This window comes from Daphnia magna, linkage group LG3, assembly GCF_020631705.1.
Source record: "Daphnia magna isolate NIES linkage group LG3, ASM2063170v1.1, whole genome shotgun sequence".
NCBI lineage: Eukaryota > Metazoa > Arthropoda > Branchiopoda > Diplostraca > Daphniidae > Daphnia > Daphnia magna.
Window position 1 is genome coordinate 11077767 of NC_059184.1, and position 6854 is coordinate 11084620.

The following is a 6854-nucleotide window of genomic DNA, read 5'->3' on the forward strand; positions in this document are numbered from 1 at the left end:
ATGTTAGACTTCTTTTGGTTTCAGCAACATACTGCTTTGTACAGTAACCTGCACAAAAATCCGAACACCGATTAAATTTTTTTAAACCACCTATTGGCGGGGTAGTGGGTTTTTTGTTTGTTTTTCTTTAAGGGGGAGGGTAAACGGGGTGATGGACACGACAGGGTAGGGTTGGGTAAGTCTAGACATTTTAAAAAGGTGCTTTAAGGTATTACGCTTTAAGGCAAGTTACAGATCGGGACATTTTTGCAACCCCCAGGGTGGTGTGTTTTTTTAAACGAAAGTTTAAAAAGGTCGTACTAAGGTCGTACTAATTTTAAGTACCAGGGACGTCCAACCACGCCCAAAAACGGGAGAAAACTGGCTGGGATCAACCGACGTTTTAGGATGTCCTCGGGAAGACTGGCGCGGGTCGATTCCCTTGCGATCCAAGCGACGTACAAAATTTTACGTCCCCACGACATCCAAACGTAACCATAAACGGATGAACCTAGGCAGACGGACGTTCTTAAGATGTCCTCTGAACGAGCTGTGCTAGTAGGGATATGTTAATGACTTTGGCTTGTTTACGCAGGGCTTGCACTGGATTGAGTTCATTATATTTTTTTAACCAATTTTTTGTCATTTTAAAACTATGTGATTAAAACGATGTGATATCAAGTCTTCCTATCGTCATGACGTATATATAAAGTATTACACATTGCATTATAATTAAATGTTTAAAAAATCAACGTGGTTTCATTTCACTCTGCAGGTTAATATTTCCAGTTAAAATTTAAGGGATTGGTTTGATCGAACAATAGAAGGTTTGGGTGAAAAAACAAAGGGAAAAAAGGTTAACATTGAAATGCGGCCAACCACACCGGCGTGAAATCCTCCCAGATCAAATACTTGAAAATTTAAGTATTAGAAACCTTTCGGAGACAAAAAATTGGCTAAAAAAATATAATGAGCACAATCCAGTGCAAGCCGTGCGTAAACAAGCTAAAGTCATTCACAAGTGAACTCATTTGTTTACCTGTATTAATTTATTAACAATAGGGGATGGCTCAAAAAATAAATAAATAAAACATACTAAAAATAAGAAGAAAAAAAATAAAATATATCTCCCAATCATTGTGTAACTGGGAAAAATTTATTTTAGAAGTTATTAACGTTTAAAGTATCAACTTTGTGACCCACCTCCAAAACGTAGGAGGGGCCTAAAAGTCACGTGATTCCTGGTGCATTAGCGCTGGTCAGTCATTAACGAATAAGAATAGATCACGTGATTGGCATTCTTTTACCTCATTACTCACTTTTAAACTGCAAGAGGGCAAGATGTCATATCGGTCCCAAAGGTACTGTCAGTGTTTACACCAACATTTTTCAAACAAATAGGGACTGTTGCTACTGCCTTATCAGCCTTGTTAACTGATGTGCCTATGATAGTTGGCCAGGAAAAAGCTGTAAAAATAACAACAGTTCAAGAAAGACCAAATTGCTAATGATAAAAATATGATTTACCTTCAGTCAATGCAGATTCTTTTTCCCATGAACTGTCTACATCACAAGTTGCTTGTGAAAAGAAGTCATCAGTTTGTTTTGCTATACTGGCTTTTGTCTTCACTGCATCTTCAGCCACAACGCCAGCTGATTGGGGAACTTCTATAAAAAAAATTTATGATGAATGATAGACCGTAGTGCTAACGATAAAGACAGGATATACCTTTAGTCAATGAGGATTAAAAACCATAAGCCACTTGTGAAAACATCCCATTAGTTTGTTTTGATACACTGGCTATTGTCTTCGCTGCCTCTTCAACCACAACAGCAGTTGAGTGTGAATCTTCTATAAGTAAAGCAATTGCGATAAAATGTCTGGAACTGCAATGCTAACGATAAAGATTGGATTTACCTTGCCTAAGAAACCTGTGAGGTATGACATTCTTGTTCATCGACATTTTTTTTCTACAGCCACTTTTGTAGTCAGCTAAGTTTAGGCAATCAACCTCCATCTAGTGTAATAACATTAAATGAAATATGACTAAAACAATTTTATTGGGTGAAATTCCGCCAAGTGACTTACTTTGAAATGGTCTTCACAGACGTAAAGATGACTTTTTTGGCTTAAGTCGTTCTGACCAAGTCCACAGGCTGTTAGCCAATCGCATCTTCTTACTTTCTCGGCTGGGGCAGGCACACTTATAAAAATTTTGTCTGTAGAATCACTTCTGTTTGTACGTAACTCTGCTATACAGACTTTTGGTTTCAAAATCTTTTTCGACATCTTACAATGGCTGTGGAAAGCAACTGGACTGTCAGAAACTAGACGCGAAAGAGACGAAATGACAGAAGTTCCGCGCTTCTATCGGTTGCGCCAATCACGTGATCTCTTCTTATTGGTTAGAGACTGACCAGCGCTAATGCAACAAGAATCACGTGATAAATAGGCCAACTCCTGCGTTTTTAAGGCGGGGCAAGGGGTCGAAACTTTAAAAGAAAATAACTCCAAAAATAAATTTTTCCCATACACAAAATTAATTGGAAATATTTTTTTTCTCTTTATTTTAGTATATTTCATAATTTTTTTGAATTTTAGTGAGCCATCCCCTATTGCTTGCATCTTTTAAATACACTATATTTAAAGCAAATCTTCGTGATGCCAATTTCTCTTCAAGTATCCCAATAATAAACACCACTGACAGAAAGAAACACTTGAGCTAAAAAACAAACAAAAAAACTGTTAAACAGCATCCTTTTTTATTGCAGAGCGCCAAATTTTCTTCTCTTTCAAAAATTCTAAAATTTTTCCCATTAGAATTAAGAAATTTCGGGAAAATGAGCTATACGTTTAACATTTTTTTCAATAGAAATAAAAATATATATTGCTGTAACTTAATTACAAATTCCCAAAAAATGCAAAAAACCCTTTTTTCCCCTATACCATCCGTGTTAGGTCAGACTACTGTGGACAGGTTCTGCCGCCTACGTTCCTGAAAAACGCGACCCTTTGGCAGATAGGAAATCATGAAGCAGTAGACGTACCTCTAAACTATTATACCATGGTAACAATGTAGGAAGTTTATCCATTTAATTTAACCTAAATAAAATTCGTTAAATGGTAAGAAATTCATTACATTACCTACCAATTAATAAACCATTCTTACTTCTTAAGTCAAACTTATTTCGTGGTTATTTAGAAATGAAATACGGTCATGTCTATTGCAAAGTCAGACTGACGGTGCTCCAATGCCATTCTGGGCTCTTGCACTAAACTCTGACGGGTATTCCCCTATACATATTTTGTATCGCCGTCAAAACACCGCCGCCTGACGGTGCACTAAATTCTGACGGTGTGCTATTTGAATGGATCAAATGTTTTTATGTATTTTAATTAATGAAATAAACTTTGTAGTTTTCCACAACAAGAACGCATTGAATTTATTCTTGATACATAACATCAACTGTTTGTTACATCATGAACTGACGGATAAATTTACTGTTTAGGGTGCCACTAAAAGTCCCACGAAAATTCATATAAAGATAATTACCTAAATGTAACACTATCCCGTGGTTACAAGCGTATCACAATTAAAAGACTCCCTTTCGTCTAGCTGTCTTTGTTTAATGGAGAAAAAAATCAATGGGTTTTATAAGTGACACTTTACCTTGACGTGTTTTAATTTCGTCCTTTTTTTACCATTGTCATATTAAGTTTTATTGTAAATGATGGCATTGTCATCTAGCCTGGAAATAGGAAAAGTTTTTAATTCCCTTGACGACGTTTTAAAGTTTATTGACGACTTAGCCGAAGAGCAAAGCTCTCCCTTAAAAGTCTTGAGTAGTACAGCTTGGGCTACGAAGACGCAAAATCGCTTAATAAAAGAGTTACGTTAGTTCTACCTGTGGCCTAATTTTCAGATTTTTCTCTATTTATTCAACTATTTTAGAGTAGTTTAAAAAACAAAATTATGGAAATCCGTTTTTTGCGGCCTCCCGAATTCTTAGAAACCCTTTGTTTTTTTCCCCTACAGTTTTACCACAGTATTAGAATACTATACATATAATAGAATAATATCTATACATACCAGAGCAAAAAAATACTATGTATAATATATATTGTATTCCACAATTTCATTTTTTTTCAATTTCACCTGCAAAAATTCGGGAGAGTGGCTTTAGAGCCAGAAAAGACAACTGGATCCGAAGATAAAAGTAAAAATGTGTCTGTCCTTAAATCCATGTATTTATTGTACATAAAATAAATACATTTACATAACGTCCTGTTTTTATTCATTTTTTCTACTAAATGAAGAGAAATTCGTTAAAAATATTACTAATAATAAATAAACTAACGTCCCCATCCATATTGTAACGTGGGGAGTTACTTGAAGACTCGGGTTGTGACTAAGGCACGTTTATTCACTGTAAACGTCCACAACACATATAAGTAGACTGGGGATACAGCAAGGGAAACGTACGAGTATTTATGCACTTTTGTGGACAGCAGCTACCGGGGAAAATATCCGCTGACAAGACTGCCGGACATCTCGGGTAGAGTTGCGGTCAATAACTGATACAGGAGTGCCGGACGTGACAACTAGTCCATGGGGCCTCAATAACCGCGACAATATGATTCAAATTTTGGCAACATTCACCATTAGCCTTTAGCTCCGAACTCCCATCCCGCTAATTCACCACAGCCAACGAACCCTCCAGCCAATCACAGGAGGCGCTCAGTGCGACGATACACAACCGAAAAGTTGTTCATTCAGTTCCATCTACCTTTTACGCCTTTAGCGTCTCCAAACTCCCATCCCACCAATTCACCATAGTCGGTTGCGGGAGACAATCACAGGATGCGATTTCCGAATCACGTGATAGCCGGGAGCCAATCACAGGATGCGTCGATCTCGACGACACACAAAACTCCTCCCCCAAAAGTCTTGTCGCTTTATAGAGTAAAGGCTAGTATATGGCGGCCCATCCTAGGGGCCGTATTCTAACCTTGGCTTTTTTCTAGTCTTGAACTTACGAAAATATCTTGTATAATTTTCTTACTCAAGTTAGAAAATATTATAAGTTCAATATTTCCGAAAAACCGAATTCCAGCATTTTTTTTCTTGTTTTTTTTTTAACTTAGGCCAAGTTAAAATTATAAGATCAAATTGTTTAAGCATAGAATTTTTTTTTTTGAGGCTGGAGATTATCATAACCAAAAAGAATATTCGTTTCATGACATTTTGTATAGTAATAGATGCTGTTTAGTTTATTGCTAGAAAAATATACAAGGAATCAACTAGAATTTTTTTTTTCAAGTTACAAGACTTTTTGAATCTGTACAAGTTATTGTAATTTGAACCCGTATTAGTATTTCATTGTTCTAGTCAACAAGTAACGTGAATATAATGGCCCCAGCAGCAGTTAAAGACAAACCGTGGTTCGCATTACAAATAAAACTTCAGATCATTAATATATTGAAAGAAACGTATTTTTTCATATTTATATATATAGATATACGTAATTATATTTCATATTTACATATATCTGCATACATACTGTATCCATATTTTATTTTTCATCTTTATGTATATACTCGTTTCATATTTATTCACAATTTCTCACAACACCATGTTACTTTCAGTTTTTTTTGTAGAATTTTTTTTTTCAAAAGGGAATGGTCTCTCAAGGGTGTTGAAACACAGTCAATGGAGCTGTTCAGAACACAATGAATTGGTGGTTGTTTGAGGGATGCCAAAGGAAACGGTCTCTCAAGGGTGTTGAAATGCAGTCAATGGAGCTATCCAGAACAAAATGTAATGGTGATTGTTAGAGGCATTCTAAAGGGAACGGTGTCTTAAGGGGTTGTAAGAACTCCATGAATTGGTGGTTGTTTGAGGGATGCAAAAGGGAACGGTCTCTCAAGGGTGTTGGAACGCAGTCAATAGAGCTGTTGAGAACAAAATGCAATGGTGGTTTTTTTGGGATGCAAAAGAGAACGGTCTCCTAGGGGGGTTGGAACGCAGTCAATGGAGCTGTGAACAACACAATGAATTGCTTGATGGAAAATGTCAAGTGAAGTGGCAGGTAGTGGAAAAATCACGTGAGCTTCCTGGAAGCAATGGCAGCTTCTGTTGTGGCCTACAATTGTGAAAGGACTGCGTTTTTAAATATTCTTGCCACCGTTCTCTCTTCAACATTACAATTAGTTGTTTGATACAGATTTTCATAAAACAATTGTCTTGTGCACAATCAATTCCAATATTGAAGAGGGAATGTTGTCTACAACTAAGTAAACGCATACTTTTATTCTTTTTTATCCTGCAATTGGAAAAGGACTGCATTTAAAAGTTTCTGGTACCATTATCTCTCTTCAACATAGCAATTGGTTTTTTGGTACAGATTTTCAAAGAACAATTACCTTGTGTACAACAAATTCATATCTTGAAGAGGGAATGTTGGCTTAAACATGATAAACGAAGTGTATGCTTCTGATGTAGCCTGCAATTGAGATTGAACAGCATTTTCGAAATTTTTGTCACCGTTGTCTGTTAAGCAGTGGAATCTTTTGTTTGTTACAGGTTTTCAATCCCCAGTTCTTTTATAATATACTACCTGTTTGTTTGTTTTTTTAACTTTGGTCGGAGCGTGCTCTTTGTCAACGTGTGTAATTTTTCTTGGAAAACTTATATAAGAATTTTGTCTGCTTTTATTTGGGTTTGACGTTTTCTTTCATCAGCCGTCTATCGGTCAATATTTTGACTTTCATGCTGCTGACGACAAAAAAAAGAGGGCGCTTAAGCTTAGAAACTTGTGAAGCACAATGTTTGAAGGTTCTTACATCATGGCGGCAAAGAAATCTGCTGGACGAC

The 6854-nt window shown here is 36.4% G+C and overlaps 1 long non-coding RNA gene across 1 annotated transcript; it reads right to left on the reverse strand.

Moving 5' to 3' along the window:
* Positions 1–1314: 1314 nt before the first annotated feature.
* Positions 1315–2217, reverse strand: LOC123470496. Its single transcript, XR_006644186.1, has 5 exons — positions 2069–2217; positions 1898–1997; positions 1709–1831; positions 1507–1647; positions 1315–1446 (listed from the first exon to the last, which is right to left on the reverse strand). It is a non-coding gene; the product is annotated as an uncharacterized LOC123470496 (long non-coding RNA).
* Positions 2218–6854: the final 4637 nt, after the last annotated feature.